Below are 22688 nucleotides of genomic sequence, written 5' to 3' on the forward strand. Positions count from 1 at the left end.
TGAATGCCAATGGCGCTCTGCTGAGAAACACCGCAGCTTGTTGAAGCCCAGATGGTCACCTGTAATCAGTCCCTGAGGGTTCTTTTTTGGAGTGTAGTTTGGAAACCTGTGGTATGGGAGGGGCTGGGCTGAAGAGTTGCTCCTCCTTCCATCTTTGCAGTCCCTGGTGACCGACGTTTCAAGCAGAGTGTCAGGAAGAAGGTAGCCTGAGCCCCTGGCATAAAGCCGAGTGTGATGAGAATGGTGGGAGGTAAAGGCCATTGACCTCCTTCTCACGGGGGACCGTGTTCAGATGAATTCTGACCCACTTTTGAGAAGCACAGTTAACTATTTTCCAGGCTATCCCTCTTGTTATGAACAAGACATTGGGGGATGCTTTGATGTGGGTTAGGGGAGCAGTTAGTGTGCATGGAGTTGGCTCTCCCTGCATGGTGCGAACCAGGCCGTGTGGGGAACAGATGTCTGACTTTGGCCTTGGCATCAGGCTCCAACCAACTCCCATGAAAGTCATTTTAATTAATTTACTATTAGTCCCAGCTAACTCAAATTTCCAGATCTTCCCTGCTTAAACAGATAAATGATACTAGGTGTTCCTTCTGACTGCCTTATTTTTATTATTGTTTTTTTGCAAATACCTGTCTTCAACTATTATGTTGTTTTGCTCTAATTGCTGCTTTCCCAGTAAGTGGGAGAACCCCACATCCCTCCTCCACTGGTGTTCCCCGGTGAGGCTGGTTGGCACAGAGGACCTTGGTGAGGTACAAGGGCATGGCCATGTTACCAAGCAGCATACTAAGAAAACACTTCTCTGTGCTGCTCTGCAAGCTTAGGAGAGGTGACACACCATTTGGGAAGTGGGCAGCAATCAAAGCCTGGAGAGAACTGTGTGCCCTCCACAAAGGCGATCCAGGGTGAGGTAGACATTTCTACCATGGTGTGGTTCACTCTGCAGGCTTCATCGCTGGCTTTCTGGGAAGCCAGTAAACCAGGTGGAGAAACGAAGTGTCACCTCCCGAATAAAGGGGCACCTCTCACCCACCCAGGCCTCCTGGCTGTCCCTTTGAGTCTCACGCCTGGCTTTCTGGAACTGGGATGATTGTCTCTAGTTAGCTCAGATCTTGCAGCAGTGCCAAATCCAACCAGTGACATTGTCTGAACAGCAAGGCATTCTGTTCTCCTGGCTTGGTCTAGCTCTGCAGAGCAGCAGAGCAGTGGCTCAGGCAAACAACAGGTCACTTTCTACCCAGCATTCTCTAGAAGCCTGAGGGGCTTGTCACCTGGAATCAAAGACTTGCCTGCACTAAAGAGGATCTTAAAGGTCAGCTTCATCAGCCTCCCACCCAGGATATGCCCTCCAGAACTAACCACCCACCTCGCAGATTAGTAACATTATGTGTGGTTACTTGATGCATTTGTGTCTTTGTGGGAGAAGCAGCTATGCCCCAGGTGTCATGAAATCCATGCTAGTGAGCTCAGCTGGGACGGAGGTTTACTCTGGTTTCCAGCCTTGACCATTAGCAGTTTGGATTCCTTAAGTTTATGATGGGTTTTCTGGTTAACGGTTATGATTCACCACATGCTGTTGTTTTAAGGTAACGTGAAGCTCTGACCCACTTTCAATAGCACCGTTGCAAATGTCCAACAATTGGCAATTTCCTCTTCTAATATCAGCCGTTGAGGTTGATCACAACCTTCTAAAATCACAACCTTCTAAAATCACAACCTTCTAAAATCACGACCATTGAGGTGTCTGGAGACGACTTTGTCTTCATTCGGTCACTGCTGTATTATTTTCTGCACTTGTCCTGTATTCCTATCTAGGTGCAGCTCTGTGCCATGCTGGGAGCTCAGCTCCATGCCAGTGAGGGATGAGGTTCAATGGGGAAAAGGCCTGAAACAGCTGTTCTCAGGCTTGACTACACAGTAGAGTCACCTGAGGACCTTTAAAATAATGCAGATGTTTGCGTCCCACTTCTGGAAATTCTGATATAATTGGTCTTGGGTGCAGCCTGGGCTTTAGGAATTTTATAACAGTGTGCAGGCAGCGTTACAGACTAGTGACTGGGGAGACTGGACTGCAAGAAGGGCAGCCCAAATGGTGGTGGCCAAGGGGGCTTACAAATGGAGTTGTGGTACGTGATAGCGTTTTCACCCTCAAGGTCTAATTGGATGGAAGCAGGAATTTCGGGGAGGATGCTTGCTCATTAGGTGGTGAGGATGCAGGGACAGGATGTGGCTGCTAAAGGTTAGATTGACAGCAAGGACTGGGAAGGTTGACAGTTCTCTAGCAGATAAGGTGGGATCTGCAATTGCAGTAGAAAAAGGTCAAATTAGAAACTCAGACAAGGTCCAGTGGTATGGGCTGTGTCCAAGCTGTGGTCACAGGAAAAGGCCGCAGCCTCATTGTCCTACTCTCATCGGGCTTGCCGCTCTCAGGGGCAGTGAGGCTGACTGCAGAGCCTGCCTTCCATCTGGGGGATAGGGATCCTCATTTATCTGCAGGCTCAAAGCTGCGCCTTCAGGGAAACAATGACTAGGGATTCTTATGTCAGCCAAGACAGAGACAGTCAGAGTCTGCCAGACTGGGAACCGGGGGAGGTCTAGATGAAAAGGCTGGCTCTGAGTCTGTTGTAATTATCAGGGAGTCAAGAGGACTAACTGGAAAGGTGAAGACGTTCTTTGTCATGTCTTCTTGTGAAAGTAATTTCATCTCCCCAGCCAGGCTGGTAACGTTCTTCAGCTGTCATATAGGGTGCCGTGGAATTAGATCATGTCTCTAAGAATCTCTCTGGATTCCTTAAGAAAGAAGAAAGATCATTTGAACACCGTGTATTGGCAGGAAAGAAAATGCAATTTAAACACTGCACCATGGCATTCAGTATTCACCTTGAAGTGGACTCCTGGCAACTAGAAGCAAGGGATTCAGTGTGAGAAGGCTGGATATCTGGCCAGTGGAGACAGGGATGTAACTCAGAATAACGCAGCGCTGCGAGTTGGAGATTCTTTTGATTTCCAGGTGCTTATGTCTGTTACTCACTTGAAAGTGAGGCACATCTCTGGTGTTGAAAATCTTGCTGCTTGTCCCCTCGCAGCACGGGCGGTGTGCGTAGGTGTAGGACCTCCTCCTTGCTCGGGGAGAGGAGCTCCAGGTGTCCTGCACCACAGGGCTGTGCACGTGTGCTGCTGTGATGGCATGTTTCTCGTTCTGTGGTTTAGCAATGACAAGATATCTTCAGGACCACTTGGGAGGAATTTGAGCTTTTTCCTTGAGATAGTGGGGAGCTACTGGAGGTGTTTGGACAGGTGGACAACATGCTGAAAAGGCACTTGGCAGTCATGTAGGTGGAGGAGGATAATACTTAACCACTGGCTTGTTGTGAAGAGTAAATGAAGTGATATGAGTGAACGTGAAGATGCAGGACCACTCTTCCTTGATCCATCCTTTTACTTTCTCTGTGGGCTGGTGCCCCTAAGGACACACATATTCTCTTGACCAGTGTTATTAGTCTGCTGGTGCTGCCATAGCAAAGCACCATAGGCTGGCTGGCTCGAATAGCAGACATTTAGTTTCTCATAGTTCTCATAGAGGCTAGAAGTCTGAGATCACCATGCTGGCAGATTTAGTTCCCTCTCAGGGCCATGAGGGCAGGATCTGCTCCAGGCCGCTCTACTTAGCTTGTAGATGTCTTCTCCCTGTGTCTTCCTGTCCTCACATGGTCTTCCCTCCGTGTGCATGTGCGTGTGCATGTGCGTGTCCAAATTTCCTCTTCTTACAGGGCATCAATCCTAATGTATATGGTCCATTCCAGTGACCTCATTTTAACTCAAGTACCTTTGTAAAGACCTTACCTCAAAATATGGTCACATTCTGAGGTCTTGGAGGTTAGGTCTTTAACATATGAATTCAAATGTGGGTGGAAAGGGGAGACATAACTCAGCCATTAACAACTAGTTTTTTTGGAGACGTTCTCTTTTAGGGCTTATACATAGGTAATTACAGGTTACATAAGTGTGTTTCAAGAACCAACAACCCCTTCGTCTACATACTGTACATCCAAAATGACATTCGTCATCCTTTGGTACCTGTTATCCCATCACTAGAGCTACTTGGTTCAATAAAGCAGTGTTTTAAGATAATCTCTGTAAACACGCACTTCTTTTACATTAGAGGAGTAATGATAGCAGCCAGTAAACCACTGGGTGCATTTGTTTATCAAATTACAAACAAGCACTAGTGTATGATATTTACTTAGGAAAGCTAAGATGTGTGTTATAGTAAAGGAATTTTAGAATATTCTGTACAACATTGTGGGAAATAACCAGGGCTGTTGGTATCAGGCTGCCTGGGGTCAAATCCCAGCTCTGTCCCTTTCTCTCTGCATGGCCTTACGAAAATTTCTTAGCCTCTCTGATTTTCTTTCTTCATCTGAATAATGGGCATAATAATAGCACCTTCCTCATGTGGTTGTTAAGAAGATAAATGAATTAACACATGCAAAGTGCCTCATCTGTAGACAGGTTTTGGTAAATGTTGGCTTGTTGGCAAATTCTGGTTCTTGTTGTTTAACTGCATATGGCAGAAATGAGCAGAGGTGGTGTAAGGTGAAGAAAGATCCAGTCTTGTTGGTGAATTATTTATCTTGACCACAGTTGTGGGCTGATTTATGTCCCCCCTGCAAACTCATATGTTGAAACCCTAACCCCCTAGTACCTTGGAATGTGTATATATTTGGAGTAGGGCCTTTAAAGAGATGATTAAGCTAGGGTGGGCCCCAATCCAATTTGACTGGCATCCTTATAAGAAGAGAGCATTTGGGCACATAGAGTGACACCAGAATGTGTGTGCACATAGGAAAGGCCACATGAGGACACAGCAAGAATCTACCATCTGCGAGCGAAGGAAAGAGGCCTCAAAAGAAACCAAACCTGCCAACACCTTGATCTTGGACTCCCAGCTTCCAGAACTGTGAAAAAAGAAATGTCTTGTTGTTTAAGCCACCTAGTCTGTGGTATTTGGTCATGGCAGCCCTAGCAGACTAATACGGCCACCCACTCATCAGCATTTGCAAGATCCAAGGATTAGAGAATGTGAGAAATAAAGGGGAGGTGATGATAAGGGATGTGACCTTTGCTTGTTTAATGGAAGTGTTATAAATGTCACAGTGGACTGTGAAAGAATCTGTGTGAATTTTACTTGTATGTCTCAATTCTGACCCTAAGAACCAGTCTTGGAAGAAGCTGAGTGAGATCTTCCATACAGGTGTCATGAGTTAGATGGCTCAAAACAGACACTGTGGCAAAGTCATTATTGGACTATTCTGTTCCCTAGAAGTTTCTACATGTTTCTGGACCCTCCTCCTCCAACTGTAGCAAGTAGCAAAATAACAAGAGTGCTGAGTAACGACGCCTTTCACATAGAATCTTATTCATGGCCAGGCTTGCTTGAATTAAACTATTTCACCAGATCTACCGACAAGAGTGCTGGATAATGAATGAGAAAAACTAAATGGGAGTATCTTTCTTACACTTTCTTTCTAAAATGGGAGTACTTTCATGTAATGGTATTTCTGCTTTCTTTGTTTTCCTCATACTCTTAGATTCTGTGGGAAACACATGGGAAGTGGGAGCTTCTGTCCACAGTGTTTAACTTCAAATCATTTCATCTCCTTTGTTCTTCCTCTCAGCTACCCCACTGTGTTTTTATAATATACTCAAGGGCTGGAGTAATAGCACAGCAGAATTCTGCTATGAAATTTGAGTGATATGAATTCTTTATCAAAATTTCAAGAATAAAATCTTTGATGATGATAAAGCCCACAATGCCAGTTGTATGCACTTGACATTATCGATTCACATTAACTAGGGGGAAAAATGTTTAATTAGTGCAGCAGTAAAAAAGGGAAAAGTGGAGAAATGACTGTTCTTCTGTTACCCATTTGAGAGAAAGGTTAGACTTATTTAGATTTATTTCAATTCTTTAGGAAAAATACCTTTGATGGGCTTTTCAGAGTGCGAAAAGAATTATCAGGAAGGGTCCTTCAAAACAGAGATAAGGCTGAATTACTCTACAAAATGAAATCAGAGGAATTTTATGAATTATAGAGAGTGGGAAGGAGAGAGGTGAGATGTGACCAGAATAATGGGTCTGGTTGACGGGACATCTGGAGTGAGGGACGAAGGAGCTCAGCCAGGAGAGAGCCCCTAAGGTGCAGGATGGGGCAGCAGGGAGCTTTGCTGGGTTTTACTCTGCCAGTCACACTCCCCAAAACCTTAATGAAAGACTCCTCTGTCTACTAGAGCCTTGTTTCTGGAAAGTTAAAACCCTGAAGCTTTCCAAATTAGAGTTAGTATGAAGTGGCAAGAAAAGAATTCTTGCAGGAGATGAAATGCAAATGAGTTCCGTGGGACCAGCACAGGTAAGTCAGCAGATGACAGAGACTGTAAACCTACCAGGAAGCCACGCGAATTTCAAAGACCCCCACAAGTACGTGAGCCTGGGGAGGGTTTGGGTTGGGCCATTAAATACACGTACATTAATAATAGTAACACCTAGAAAAGTGGAGATCTTGGGAAAAACCCAGACCAGACACTTGGGCTTAAGCAAAACTGCAGTTGTAGAAGCTTTGAAATCCCTACTCTGAGAGAGTAGGGAAAGAGAATGTTTCTGTTCAAGTACCATTTAAGACAAAGGCTATTAATCTTTTTCTGGGGATTGTGGCAAAAGGAGGGCATGCAAAGCAGGAGGTAAACAAGATGAAAATGTTCCATGTGTTGGTGGTTAGTCATCTAAGAAGGTTTTAGGAAAGAAAAATAAAAAGACCCATTGCAGCAGGCAAGTGGGTTGATTAAACCTGCGGTCTCCCAGAGTCCACTGCCCCTCCCAGTCTACAGCCTGCCTTTCCGTTTGTAGCATGTTGTGCTCTTTTATGCAAAGAGATCGCTTGTGAGAGTGAGGGGGAGCCCAGGAGTGGATGGCATTTCTTCCTTCTGGACCCAGGGTTTCAGAACTCCTCCACTGCTCTGTGGTGGTAGAAAGCAAGCCAAGTCTTTGGTTTTCAGATTGTTTGTTTTGTTCACTGTAGCAGGTAAAACTCAGGGATATTTCATCCAGCCATGTGAGGCTGGTGAGCCCCTGCCTGCTCAGCCATGAGGGAAATATGGAAAGGAAGTGGGAGGAGAGAAGAGAAAGAGAAGGACCTGGAATTCATTGTTGGAGATCTTCTCTGTGTCAGACACCTTAATGAGTCATCTAGTGGCATCCTCTCCATTCTATACGTCATAGATGAGGAGACTGAACCTCAGAAAGACTGAGCAAGTAGCTCATAGTTATGAAGTGTCATTCCCCCAAAACAGTGTTCTTCTGTCAGAGGAGGGAAATTTCATCACTTAACCCTCCCTCTCTCCATTCCTTCCTCCATTCCTTCTTCCCTTCACCCTTCCTTTTTGTTGTGTATCTTGAGATGAATGCTCATAACTCTTAGGTAGTTAGAGGTACATTTTGAACATATAATGACTTATTTAAATGGGTAGCCAGATTTTCTTCTAGAATTTTAACAAAGGTAACGTGTCTAAAGCTGTTTTTCAGTAGGCCTGAAAAAGTGCTATATGACTGTGACTGTTGTCGCTTATTTCCTAGTCATACATTCAGGGTAAATTGGCAAACTCTAAAGAGGACATGGTGCCAGCAATCAACAAGGGCCGGGCTGGGACCAGAAAGGAGGGAGCTCATTATAGTGTCACCTCTTCTGTCTAAGGGGCATATCCTTCCACAGTAGCTCAAGTAATACTTGGTGAGTTCCAGCAAGGAGCCGAGAACTATGCTAGGGGCAGAAAAGCAAAGAAGCCAGGGATCTTGTTTCGAGCTGCTCACCATGTCTAGAACATGAGTCAGGCTCAGGCAAGGAAAAATCACATAACCTATGTGTGCTGCAGCCTGGAGATGCAAGAAGGACTTTCTGGAGACTCTGACCCAAAAGGTGATGCACTCTTATAGAGACTAAAGTGTGAGGAGGAGGAGTAAGGAGTTCAGTAGTTGCTTCATGAGCAGAGAAGATGTGCAGCAGGAGTTTCTTTTGGCCTCAGCCAATGAGCAGTATGCAGGTAGGCCTTATGCCCAATAGCTCTCTCTTGGCTCATGATTCAGAAGAGTTCTACTGGGTTTCCTCTGGGACCCTGCATTTATTTGTTGTGGTCTGGTGGTTTGTTCTGGCAAAATGTACTGCATGGATTTTTACAGCTTGCTTTGTGCACGGGCATCCTTCCACCCAAGCAACATGTTTACAGACGCCAGCCCTTCGTTTTCTGAAAATACTGCTGAAAAGAGCAACTGTGCTGGGATGTGCCATGTGTTTGGGGAGACCAGGCAGCCAACCACCAGAACTCACTCTTCCTGATGTTTTTGCTCAGAATCACTCCGCGTTGTGCCTGGCTCTCCCGCATTCTGAAATCCCGACAGGGCCTGTTTGCTGTTGACACACTGTCACTTTGGAAGCTAAAACCTTTTCAGGAAATTCCTGCTATGCTTAATGTAATAATGCACTGATATAGTCACATACTCTAGAAAACCCCTGTTTATAAACTCCCTGTATTACTGAATTTCTCAAAACTCCTTAGGGAACATATTCTGAGATCTTTGAGTTAATTAACAATAACTAATCTGAATTTTTAAAAATTAATCCTCACCCAAGAATATACTTATTAATGGGGGGGGGAGAGAAATTGATCGGTTACTTCCATTACATATCCCACAGGCATCGGACCCACAACCTAGGTATGTGCCCTGACCGGAGATCAAATCTGCAACCTTTTTGGTGTACAGGACAATGCTCCAACCAAATGGACCACCTGGCCAGGGCAACTAATCTGAATATTTTAAAATTCATCTTTCCTGAGCAAGTCCCTTCAAACTACTCCCTTTTACTGTCCCCATTTTTGAGAGAGAGAGAGAGAGGGAGAGGGAGAGGGAGAGAGAGGGAGAGAGGGAGGGAGAGAGGGACTCCATCACACCTTACTGGTTTTCCACAGTGGTCAGATAATTGTCTCTTCTCTGTGACTTCCATTATCTTCCTGCCTTCAAAGTCTTCACTTCTGGTGTAGTTTCCTGTTTCTTTTGCTGCATTTCTTACTTTCAGAAACATATAGGTGAGTGTAAATTAAAGAACTGCCAACTGTTTGTTACATTTGTAAGCTCCTTTCTCTATGTATTTATCAATGTTTTCCCAGTGTTGATTTTTTAATTTCTTTTTTTTAGAGAGAAGAAGGGGGGAGGGAGGGAGAGAGAGAGAAACATTGATTTTGGGGGGTTCCACTTATTATGCCTTCATTAGTTGCTTCCTGTATGTGCCCTGACCAGGGATTGAACCCACAACCTTGGTGTATCGGGACAATGCTCTAACCAACTGAGTTACCTGGCCAGGACTATTTTCCCAATGTTAATCCTGAATACAGACTAGCAAATTTATATGGAAGAGGGAATTTATAAGGAACTGTGTTGTTTCATATGCTCAAGAGGTTCCCAGTTCAGGAATTTTCTGGCTGGGGAAGATTTTACTATGTGGTAACACCAGCTAGCCTGGTGTATTACTGAAGCTTATCTCTGATAAACTTCAGAAGCAGACCAACCATGGAGGAAGTCTGAGAAATCCAAGGAAGCGTAGGAGCCATTCTTAAGGTCTGAGGTCAGAAATAATTGGTAGGAGACGGTCCTTCTCGTAAGGTAAAAGAATGCCAGTTTCTATGTATCTGTTGATTTTAGCAGCTATAACCCAGATGGTGAAGGGCCGTGATCATCCTTCAGACTACCACCATTCTATTTTCCTCCTCGTCAGATGTTCTTAACTTACTTGTGAACGGTTCCCTCACCTATTACAAACAGTAAAGGGCGAAGGCCCAGTTTTGGCCATGGGAAATGCAGAATGTCAGGAACCTGTCCATCACTAGACTGGGTGCTCCTTAGAGCTTCGCGGATGTCTCAGATTACCCACTACCATGTTCTGGAATTACAGTGTGTGGTTCTCCCCTGTCCCCTGAATGATTGCAGGTCTTGTAACTAGCCTGTGCTGCTGCTGTTATTATTTTTATAAGATTTTGAAAGCAACACCCACATCCCTTAATAATATGGGTCTGGATTAGGATACAACAGAAGACCAAATGCCATATGGCTAAATATTGAAAAGATATACATCCAGCCAACAAAAGAAATGTACTCTATCCTCCAACTTTGGCAAATGTGCCTTTATAAGGACCTGCAGGCCAGGTTTGAATTTAGAATTCTTGGGCATTTTCAAGGCCAGTGCCAGCACACGATGGGGTGGAGGGAGAGCCAGCTCCTAGCCCTTATCCTGTCTCCCTTCTTTTTCCACCCCTGCCCATCCCTCACTGTGAAGTGCCTGGCACACATTGGTAATACCCCGCCTGTATTTTGAGGCTCCACCCACACCCCCCGCAAACAGCTGCTCTTTGGTCCCCCGTGGACATTGTAGCAGGCTCAGGAGAGGCTCCCTCAGTCTCTGGGATTGGACTTGGGATCCTGTTGGTGGAGAATTCCAGGGCCCACGACCCAGACCACATGGTCATTGAGCACTAGATGAGATGTGCTATAAATGGAAAGCACACACTAGATTTTGAAGACTTCATGTGAGAAGTTAAAGACATAAAGATCTTACTAGTATTTTCATGGTGACTACATGTTGAATTCATATTTTGGATATATTGGGTCAAATAAAATATATTATTAAAATAGATTTTATCTACTTCCTTTTAACTTTCTAATGTGGCTACTCACAACTTTGAAATTATATATGTATCTTGCATTTGTGGCTCCCCTAGCATTTCCATTGGGCAGTGCTGGTCTAGAAGGAGGAAGTGGTAGTCCTTGGTAAGTTGGACTCCTTGTCCTGTGAGGGGGAAGACTTACAGCAGAACCTCTAAAGCATGGGGTCCCGGGCAGGGGCCCCTCTGCCCAAGGGAGGTTTTACTTTAAGATGAGGTATATAATTAATTTATTCTCCTATCCCCTCATGGCTAAATGGCCTCCAAACTTCTCTCCCCTTTGCTCACAGGTGGCTTTACCTGAAGCAAGTAGTTAGTCCCCGCCACCACCGCCACACTACGACCACTTTAAATCAATATTCACCAGACATAGGAAGTTATATGTTAAGGATTATCAGATGCGGACCCTGGCTCATGGGGTCTGTGACATTGTGGATGGGGGAGAGACATTCACACGGACTACCGAGTCCTGTGGAGGAAAAGGGCGGGTGACTTCACTCTCAAGAGGACCAAAAGCCTTGGCCTCCACCATGACAGGCCTTTATTTCTTTTTGTGGCCACATTACATGATGGTCCTCATTTACTATGCATCAGTTGGCTTTTGGTGGTTACCTTTTACAGAAAACAGAAGAGCCAATGCTGCTAATCACATCACAGAAGAAGAATATTTGCAAATGAAAAGGGAAAAGTAGTTGAACCCATTACACTCATCCTTGGAAGGTTTAGCTTGGATTTTAGAAAATTACAGTAAGCACTTGCTGTCTTAATTCAGGGTGAGGGAGTTTTAGCAAAAGCAAATCTCAAAGTGGCCTAGGTACAATGCAGGCCTCATTCCCTACAGGAGAACCTATGCCTGGGTGTGGGTCCTGTGCATCTCCAAGTGGGAGCTGGGCCCACGACACACAGCAATGTCTCCTACAATTATCTTTTGCCTTAGCTGGGTGTCTCAGATGCTTGGAGCATCTTCCTATACACCAAAAGATTGTGGGTTTGACCCCCCAGTCGGGGCACGTACGGTAGGCAACCTATCAATGTTTCTTTCTCACATCAATGTTCCGCTCTCTCATCCTCCCCCATCATCTCTCTCTAAGAAGCAATGAAAAAATGTCCTTAGGTGAGAATGAAGAAAAGAGAATTGTCTTTTGAGAGGCTGTTGTTCTTTGGATGAGGCAGAGTCCAATCATTAAGCAGCTCTTTGAACTCACTGAGCCTCCTTCCTCGTTCTTCCTTCAGTTTGGAAAGCACATTTGTCTTTCTGAACTGATTCTTCGAGAAGAATGATGGCATACGGATCAGGGATATTTTTTGGATTCAAGGAGTGAATGTTTTTCTGTATGTGTTAGGGGTCAACATAAACTCTGTTGAATTACAATACAGATACTTTCTAAGAAGAAAATTGACTCATCCAGTCTCTAGAGGAAGAAACTTTAGACAAATCCCTTATGACTTGTTTAAGAAGTTCATGTTAATGGTATATTTCTTTATGACAGCTTCAATAATTTATAATGAATGCTTAGACTATGGCTTTAGAGTTTCAACAGAAACAATGGCTTATTTAAGCTCTTGCTCCTGAATAAATTTAATGGAAGCTTACAAGTAGGAAGGATTAATGATTTAGATGTTTGAAATCTCTTTTAGTTTATTGCTTCTTTTTTCATTGTGGCAGAGAGAGGCTAACTATTAATAAACCTGTTTTTCCTCCTGAACACAAAGCTGGATTACATTACCCAGTCTCCCCTGTAGTTAGGTTTGGCCATGTGACTGAGACCGGCCGATGGATGTTAGTGGAAGTGATGTAATCCTGCCCAAACAATCATTTACTCTTTCTTCTTCTGCCTGTGGATGCGGAGTATCCAGGGGAGAGATTTGGACTCTGCATTTTAACAAAATTCCCAGGTGATACCTGTGCACATCACCATTTGAGAAACACCGCCCTGGGAGATGACAGAGCAACTAGATGGAAGGAGCATGGATCCCTTTTAAGCCTTGTGGCTCAAAGGAGAGCCATCCAAGAGAGCTATCCCTAGGAATATACCTTAGATTGGTACATGTGTTAGAAGTGAAATTTTATTAGTATTACCACTGAGATTAGGGAGTTATTTGCTATAGCATTGGCCTTCCCTGGCTAGTATACTTGTATTTTATTCATTCCTAGTATAAGGTATAATCCAATCAAGACTAATCTGTTGTACTATGACAGGTAAGAAAAGCCCTCAAAGACCAGCTTCTAATGCTGACCATTATGGCTCAGTTGGTTGAGTGTCATCCCTCAGAGCAAAAGGTTGCTGGTTCAATTCCCAGTGAGGGCACATGCCTGGGTTGCTGGTCCAGTCCCCAATGGGGGTGCATTTGAGAGGGAACTGATTAATGTCTCTCTCCCTCTCTTTCTGCTCCCTTTCCATCTCTCTCAAAAAATAATAAATCAAATCTTTTTTTAAAAAAAGATCAGTCAGAGCCCTGGCTGGCATAGCTCAGTGGATTGAGCATGGGCTGGGAACTAAAGTGTCGCAGGTTCGATTCCCAGTCAGGGCACATGCCTGGGTTGCAGGCCATGGCCCCCAGCAACTGCACATTGATGTCTCTCTCTCTATCTATCTATCTCCCTCCCTTCCCTCTCTAAAAATGAATAAATAAAATCTTTAAAAAAAAGATCAGCCAGTAAGGAATTAATAAGAGATTTACTGATCTCTGTTTCACTTCCTATAGATCTGGAGATGCAAGGTATTCACAAGATGGATGAGTTCACTGAGAGCATGTGTGTGTATAGCTGAGTAACTGTGCTGGGTTGTGCACAGCCAATATTTAAAAACCTTCATCAGAATTCCCTACATTTATACATTTTTAGTTAAAAAATCTAGGTAATTTTTTGCTTATTTGCTTACATTACTTATAGAAGTAAGTTATTAAAGCACAAGTATGCATAGGCCTAATCATTTCCCTTTATTAGACACATATGTGCACACACACATGCATGTATATGTAAACACACACCTGCACGCACGCACACCCCTCTGCACGCACACACGTGCTGAGTAAAAAGAAGGAAGAGGAGCTGAACACACAGAGCTCTGAGCTTCTCTTCTTTTTTTCTCCAGCCAGTCATTGCGGAGAGGGATGACAACTTCCATTTGTTGCAAAACTCAAGCAGAAGAATATCATATACAAGAACCACCAGTCTAGTGGTGGAGAAAAGAAGGTTCTTTGAAGCTATCTGCAGTCAGTCTAGACTAGAGATTGACAAGTGTTCCTCATTGTGGGGATCCGTCCAAGGTGTTGAAGCGATTAGATACCACTGGGGGAGATATGTTACCAAATTTTAGCTTCCTGTCACTTCTCACCTAAAATATCATCTTGGGGATGATATGTGAAGAGATTTTTTTTAAGGAGGAGATGTCTCTTTCTGAAGCAGGAGGAGAAAGAAATGCATGTCTTCTGGTTTTTATTGTAAGGCTTCATAGGCGGATAATACATCTCAGCTCCATTGTTACTGTCGTTGGTGTCAGAGGAGAGGAAACGGTAAATGACCACAAAACGAGGGTTCAGTTAGCCTGAACTTTCATTGACATCTGAATTATTAGCAAATACTCTATGTGCACTTTCTCATTTAATCCTTACAACAACCTCTGAGATGGGTACCATTATTAGTCCTTTTGCAGAGAGGGAAACTGAGGCACAGAGCAGTTAAGTAACCTCCCCATCATCTCTTAGGATGCTAACCCAGAGCTTCTGGCTCCAGAACTGGACTCTTAGGCATGACCCTGTAGACGATGGGCTTGCCTGTGCCTCGTGTCACTCCCTGGGGCCTTGCACTTTGTGATTCTGGGTCTGGCTAACTCAAATTTGGACGTTTCACAAAGATTCAGACTGCTTAGGGATATGAATTGGCTGGTGGCAGTGTGGGGCTTCAATGGAAATCAATTTCATTCCCTTCCAAAGGGGCTGTGCTGTTCGCAAAAATCAAGAACTGTGATGATTTAAGATGCATTTGAACTCGTTTAGATTTCCACAGAACCTTGCTCAGCAGTCCTTTCAAGATGATGTCACAGTTCTTCTGTGTAAGCTAGCAATGCCTTCCAGGGGAGGAGGCCAACATGGTTCACAAGTGTTAGCTTATCCTTACAATACCTTTGAGACTTCGAGAGTGGTATTTAATTACCTTTGGGGGACTATAAAAATAAGGTTGTGGTTTTTAAAGTTTATTTTTATACCAGAACTCACACACTTCTATGTATATACTGTCTAGCTATTATTATATGTTATGTCTTATGTGTTACAAATATATATACATGTATATACAAGTTTTAAGAAACTTACTCTTGGTATAAGTGACATACGTTGGTGTATTGCATTAAGTTCCATTCCTTTTCCCTAGAGAGAATGCTGCTTGTGACCCCCAAAACTGAATTCATTGCCTATGAATGTGATATAACCTACAGTTTGAGAAACACGGCACGCAGGGACTCCCCAGCATTTGTGGATGTGACTCAGGCTGTACCCTGCTGCCTCTGTTCTGATACTTTGCAACTACTACCAATTGTGACTTTAAAATGCTCTTTAGCTACATGAGAAGTTAGCAGTTTGGCATCAGATCTAGCACAGCATCCCAAAATCCTTCTCGCATGCTCAGGGGATATTTAATGAGTGCCAGCAGTAACTCAGACGGAGCTCCTCCACCTGAGGACCAGGACCGTCTGGTAGGGGGATCAGAGAAGAAACAACTACGTCATCCATCAGGTGCTGGTATGTGCTTCTGAAGAAAAACAAAGTAGGCTGAGCTTTGGTGACATTTTGGCAGAGGGCTACTTCCCAGTTCTCACCTTCTCTGAGGGTGATTTGGGCCTCCCAGGGGACATTGGCTATATCTGTAGTCCCAGCTCGGGGAGAGGATGTTGCTGGTATCTAGTGGCACTCCTACAATGCACAGGATGGCTCCTATGCCAAAGAATCACCAAGCCCAGAAGTGTCAGGAGTGCTAGAGAGAAAACCTTACTCTGGAGTGTGCCCAGGGGTCCGGCACCCTTCCCAAAGTGGGCATGCAAAAGCAACTCCTTTTCCTGGGGGTCCCTTTTTATGGCCCAGGAAAGCCTGTGCCATCACCCGTCTCAGTGCAGACGGTGTTCTGTAGAGTGCTGGTGTGAGTGGCACCAGGATGCTGCTCTCATGCATAGCCTTGCCCAGGATGCTCACCAATAACATGGGCGTGCAGGGAGAGGGCCGTCACAACAGACCACAGTGTTTTAGTTCTTCTGCATTAACCTCGTGCCTTGAGTAGGCGATGGCTATTTCAGTAGGAGCTGGCTATCTGGATTTGGAGCCCCTCTTGTGAATTTTATTTAAAATACTCCCCACGACCCCAAGTTTCTTGGTATCTAAACAACCTATTGCCACTCTCCTGCCCCCTCCACTCAATATAATAGTTCAATAGAAGCATCCTCTTTGTTATGGCAATGGCTCCAAAAGAGCATGAAAGATTCACTTGTTTTTCAAAAGCACTTCATCCTTCTCTCTTTTGTATCCTCTTGACAACTGGCCCTCCCCTGCTAGAATCTCCCATCCACAGAGTGATCTGAGAGGATGCTCAGGCCACCTGCCCAAGGAAACACCCTTTTAGACTTCTAGGGCCCCAGCCTCTCAGGCCGTGCGTAGAGCACACTGGCAGGCCCCTCTCCTGCCCTGAGTGTGCAGGAGGGAGGGCGCCTCCTCACAGACGTGCTTCAGCCCCATGTGCTCCTGACTCAGGCAAGACCACAGAGGGCTGCTAAGCAGCCTGGTGCAGAACCAAATGCCCAGGTCTCCAGCAGTTCTTGGGAACGGTGTCTGAGCCTCCTAGCCAGAAGGCCGGAAAGCTCCAGGATGTTTCCAGGAGTAAGCTTGAGAAGGGATTCTCAGAAGAAAAAACAACTCCCTAGAATATCTCGTCTAATTTAACTCTTGGGGTCCCTGGAAATACCACCCTCTGTAGCCAAGCCTGAAGTGGACCCGGTCAGGGTGTATGAACCGTTGGCTGAGATTTATGTTCCTGGTCTCTGTCCCTCCTGCAGGCTTGGAGCCTTTTCAGCTACCCCCAGGTCAGGAGAGACATTGGCCCTTGATAGAGCTTCAGATGCCCTCCAGGCCATCAGGTTAATTCACCAGACGGTGCAGTGCTGTGAGTCTGAGGGTCACAGTGGCCATCGGGAGGTGGCAGCTTGGTGGCTGGTGGCCCGCACAGGGGCCCTCTTGCAGAATGGACCTATCACATTTTTCTCACTGGGTATGAAATGGGAAGGGATTCAGGACATTTAATTTTGCACAGAAAGGAAAGCAGTCAGCATGGTTCCCTGGGCCTCCAGGTCCCCGGAAGGCCTGTTCCCTGGGGAAACAGTAAAGAGTTGATTTCCCCTGCCTGGGAGCTGTTCCAAATGTGCTGGAGGGACTATGTTGTCTATCATGGGGAATGGCCATTCACAAAATGCAACTTTTTCTCCTGCATCAATTAAGTGTTTCCCTGGCAACTTTGCTTTGACCATGAGTCACACACACCTGCCCCCCTCCCCCATCCCCTGCAATCATCGCCTGCAGAACCCTGGATAACTCCCTCATTTTATCTTCCATGTTCATACCTTACACCTAGAACTCTTACATTCTAGTCAATATTCCAGCAAAAGTAGGTAAGAGACGGTATGTCTGAACATACTATTACTTTCAGAATTTTCAGTTCATCATACTCACAGCCTCACCTTTCTTTTTTCACAAGAAGCAAAGCAGCACAGGTTGCATCTGTATGACTTGCTTCATTCCCTGGTACATGCATTCATTTATTCTTTCAATAAAACTTTGTTGAGTGTATAGCATGGTCTAGGCATGGGGCTGTGCTGGTCCAGTGGGAGATAAAAAGATGAAATGAGACACACACCGCCTTTCAAGCAAGTCTGCCTGGCATGGAGAAGACTAGATGTGGGCTTGCAAACGGTACGCCATCCTGGCACACAGTGGTCCCTCATGAGACAAGGCACTGCACAGATGTCAAATGAGCACTCAGCAGTGAGAGCGCTCACTGGGTGTGAGTTTCTCAGAGGGTGGGGGCTGCTGAGGTGTAGCTGTACTGCCAGTGCAGTGCCTGGGGGCTGGTGCACGCTTCGTAAGTGTCAGCTACTCTGGTAGTGCTGAGGGGGAGGGAGCAGGGAGACGTTTTCTGGAATGGTCCACAGAACATGAGGAGTTGAGGCAACTGGCCTAGGAAGATGGGCAGCGCTGGCCCCCACTCTTTCTTAGTCTGGTTATGAATGAACTCTCAGCCCATGGGGTTCACATGAATGTGTTTGTACCTTGATGCTACGAAGTACCACTAAAAGTTACCCTTCCTTGCTCCCTCAGGTTACAGCCAAGGCTCCTGTTCCTCCCCATCTCAGAACTAATAGGACCTTGTGGAGGGAGCTCTCAGTTGAAAACAGACAATAAATTCCAAGTGGCAAATCTCATGTAGAGCCCACAGTCGCTGTGCAGATTCTTACGATCTACACCTTGGTTGGAACAAAGTAGAGTATGTTTGCTGTCCCGTAACAGCAAAATATATCTGTTGTTTTCAAGCATTTTGGCTAGGGTAGTGGGGGAGCATGCATTTCGGAGAACCACATTTAAGGACCCCAAGAATGGGATGCATTGTCCCTTCTCGCAGCCCTGTGGGGAGAGATGACACAAGGCAGGCTTCCCATGCACGCTGGAAGTCTCTGGAAGAGGGGAGAATGGCTTTCTGCTCCATGACTTAGGCTTTTTGAGGGTAGGGCCTGCATACCTTGTCTTGAACCATCAGAGCTTGGGGGAAGGACCACAGAAACAGAGCCACCAAATGGGCTGAGGCGTCCAGTCAGGGCGCAGGGCCAGCTGAGGACATGGCTGTGAAACAGCTGTGCTGTGTTCTGTTCCCACTCACATGCCTTTACCCACATGCCAGACTCTCCTCTGTCTCTGCTGCCAAGACAGAGCAAAGAGCAAGCCTGCAGGCTTCTGGGGATTCGGGCACTGGGGAGTGGAGCAGGGCACTGGGAAAGAACCAGTGTAGGGCTGTGAAGAGTGGTGAGTTCATGAAAATGTTTGAATCTGCCAGAAATTTCACCAAGAAAGAGTATTTTTAAAATAGAAGAGGCCAAAAATATAAAGTGCACTAATCTTAGCTGTCTCAGTGTGCGTGCACACACACACACATCCCTATATAACTTTCACCTGGGGCATGATATAGAGCATTCTACCTACCCTAAACAGATCCCTCGTGCCTTTTTTCAGTATCTCTCCAAGATAACCATTTCCTGACTTTTTTCACCATGGATTACTTTTGCCTGTCCTTTCCTTGAACCTCCCATAAATTGAGTCATATACTATACACTCTTGTGTCTGGCTTCTTCCTCTTAACATACTGTGTATGAGATTTTTCTGTGTTGTATGTATTGGTAATGTTACTTTCCTTTTTAATGTTGTGTCTAATTCCATAGTATGAATAAAGAATAACTTGTTTATTCATTCAGCAGTTGATGGAAAACTGAATTGTTTCCATTTTTGATACTTTTGCATAAAACTACTGTGACCATCCTTGTGCATGTCTTTGGCAAACAACGGCACTCCTTTCTCTTAGCTGTGGGTCTAAGGCTGGTGTTATGCATTGTAAGGTAGGCCTAGGTGTAGCTCTGTACACGGTTTGTTCTATTTTTCTGCCCAGGACAAAGGCAGCAAACAGGGTATCTGAAAGCAGGAAGGCAGGTAAGGTTCTTGTGAGCAGCACGAGTGGATGGCTCGTGCGGGGGCAGAAGAGCAGGTGCTGGAAAGACCCCAGAGGCAGCCTGATGCCAAGCCAACCACAGGTGCTAGCCCATTTCCTCCCCAGCTCTCCCTGCTTTGGGCACTGCTCCTGGCTGGTCGGCCGGCTCTTCTGTCCCACTCACTGAAAACCACATCTCAGGATGGACACAGGTAGGCAGACCATTTCTTTCCATCATTCACCTCTTCACAAAGTAACTCTACTTATGGCCGCTGCAGCCAGCACCTTGCACACTGAGCCATCTGACACTCTTCCTGACATTTATCTATGGCCATGGCCCCCAACCCCTGCCCACTCCCAAACGTGGCTCTCCCTTCTTGACTGGGGCCACATCACCAAAAAAATCAGGAAGTCCCAGAAGGCACTGCTGCTGCCTCTCTCTCAGCCTGTCAGTTCAGGGACTGGAGAAAACAGTTCAGCCTCAGCCTTTCTGCTGCCCACCAGGGCTTAGAAAAGACCCTTCCGCTAAGACAGGAGGGGGCTGGAGAAATAAGATGTGTCCCAAAGGGGTGGCTAATCAATCCACAGGCCCACTGGATGGAGCCCACACCTGTGACACCTCAGGATGCTTCCTCCACTCAGAGCCCAGCCTCCCGCGGGAGGGAAACCCCTTTCTCCTAGGACTTCCCTGCTCCTGGGAATCGGCATATGTTACCAGAGGCCATTCATCCTCACCTCCTCCTACTTGAGAGGTTCTAGACCTCGCAGAGTTTTAGTTCTTTCCTTTAAGAGCTCCATCTAAATATCTTCACAACTTGTCTTTATACTTTGTGGAAGTTTAGTTATTTTTGATAAAAAATTATATTTGAGAGAGAGTAAGGGCCCTATCAGTCCATCTTTCTATTCGTGGCTCCTAGCTTGATGCCTAGTATCACTATATACAAACCCTTCAGTCAGAATAAAGAGCAAGCTGAAAGGAGTTTTGCAAAGAGCCCCACTCAAGCCTGAGAGATGCTTGTGTATGGCTGCCACCAGGTAACAAGTTACCTAAATGGCAGGCATATGCAACAAGACAGGACCTTGACAGTGAACATCACAGGTAATACCATGAAGTTTTCAAAGGGGAAAGGTCTTTGTGATGCCTATGAAGAGTTTAACGTTTCAGCTCTGGAAGAAGATAGTGCTGAGCTTGTGGCCGTGCTGTTACGCATCCAGATGTGTTGGACATGAGCTGATCTTAGGGAAAGTCTCTCCTGGAAGTTTGATAACACCAGAAACTCTAATCTCTAAACATTTATATTCCACATTTGGTCATTGTTCTGATCTGGTAAGAGCTAAGAGAAGCTGGGTCATAAAAATAATTAGAAAATTATAAAGCAGAAATCTGGCCCAAAACGGTTTCATGCAAAAATAAGAGGCCGCTTTGAGAAATGAACAAAGACAAATAGCCCTAGCCCTGGAACAGATTATTCCAAAGATTGCCAGCAAAGATCTTTTATCTGTTATGCAAGTGCGTCTCCTTTGCTCCTCTTCTGGGGCTGAAACACGGGGCTCGGCAGAAGTGAGGCCTGCTTGACTGTGGTTGGCAGGGTTCATAATATGGGTGTAATGGTTTATAGTTTTAATTTGAACATTTCACCCAAAACGCCATATGGTGGGCTTGAGTGTGACATTGTTATGTTACAGAACTACATGCTTATGCTTTTGTAATAAAAATTTCTGTAAAAAAAGAGGGGGCGTTATTTGTGCCGGACCCTGCATGTGCTCAGGCTGCATCTGAGTGCTGGCCCCAGGCGTGGTGGGCCTTCTGGGACCCCTCAACTGTAGCTCGCTTGGTTAGAAAGGGCTATCAGGCTAGATTTCATGTTCAGCAATTTCTGCCCAGGCACCCCGGACTGGCAAGCACTGCACAGTTCACAACAGCGCCCGGCACGTGGTGGGTTTAGTGTTGGTTGGACTAGGAGATATTCCCACCAGGCATGGGCGGCAGCAGTGGTGAAGAACATTAACATAGCGCCATGACAGGGACGGGGAAGGCGAGCTGTCTCTGAGCCCCTGCTACGTTTAGAGCACAGGCGGCAAACACAAGGCCCCCGGGGTTAATCTGGCCCTCCACCTTGTTTTGTCCAGCCCAGCACCTTGTTTCTAACCTTTCTAAGCAGCAGCAGCACCAAGCTCTCGCCTAACTGTTAAGGAGTTGTTACATGTGTACCGTCCTCAAATTACATTTGGCCCTTTGAAGGCAACCATGAGGCTGATGTGGCCCCCGGTGAAAATGGGTTTGACACCCCAGGTTTAGAGCACGTGACTGGTCACAAAGGAAGTAGGGTGTATTCAGCCAAATATTTGTGCTGACTCATGCTAGCACCAGTTTTGTATGACTTCGCTGTTCCCCTTGCCCACTGTGCTGCTAACACCATATTGGAAGAGGCTCTACTTTTAGGTTATTTGTGAATGGAATCCTCTAGTGTAACAGTGAGTCTCAAAGTTTGCTCCCTATGTCAGCAGGAGGCCATCACCTAGGAATCAAACACTGGGCTGTGTGGGGCAGAATAGCAGTGTTTCAATGGGCCCACCAGATGATTCTAGTGCACAGTAAAGCTTACGTCAAACCAGTGCTGAATGAGGGCTGATACCAACCCAGCATCAGCGTGAGAAGAACACGACTTTAAACTTGCTTGTTCTGATTGGTCAGGCGCTGTCTGTGTTGGTTCTCCCTCGGGCCTTCTCTGCTGGTAGTTATTTGGATTCTCAGAATCAGACGTGAGAAAGGAACGGTAGGTGAAGAAGGAAGTTTGGGCTTTCATTGGTGGGAGAATCATAAGCCAAGTTTATTTCTTCCCCATTATTTACGTGACAACTAAAACTGCCAGAACTGACGTGATCGGATAACACGTCAGTGCGTTACATCTCTCCGCTTTCATCTGATAACCAACCGAGTTTATAATGACCTGAGACAGACTTTTTAAAAAGAGAAGTGATAAAGGCTATGTATCATAATGGCTAAGCTCACAGTTGTCGCCATCTGTCTTTTCTAAAGTTTGGAGTGAGCCCCTCAGCAAGGGCATGCATTTTATTCAGTTACACGAACATCGCTTGAGCATCTTTCACATTCAATCCCAACAGCAGCTGCTGTGCTCATATGTCTCGGGTCATTGTAAACTCAATTGGCAGTCATGGGAGATTC

General features: G+C 45.5%; 1 protein-coding gene across 10 annotated transcripts in view; it reads left to right on the forward strand.

The window, feature by feature from the left end:
* RGS6 (regulator of G protein signaling 6) overlaps positions 1-22688 on the forward strand; it is a 499587-nt gene that overhangs the window by 215952 nt on the left and 260947 nt on the right. The gene's annotated exons all lie outside the window — the stretch shown is intronic.

Source organism: Phyllostomus discolor, chromosome 1 (assembly GCF_004126475.2).
Source record: "Phyllostomus discolor isolate MPI-MPIP mPhyDis1 chromosome 1, mPhyDis1.pri.v3, whole genome shotgun sequence".
NCBI lineage: Eukaryota > Metazoa > Chordata > Mammalia > Chiroptera > Phyllostomidae > Phyllostomus > Phyllostomus discolor.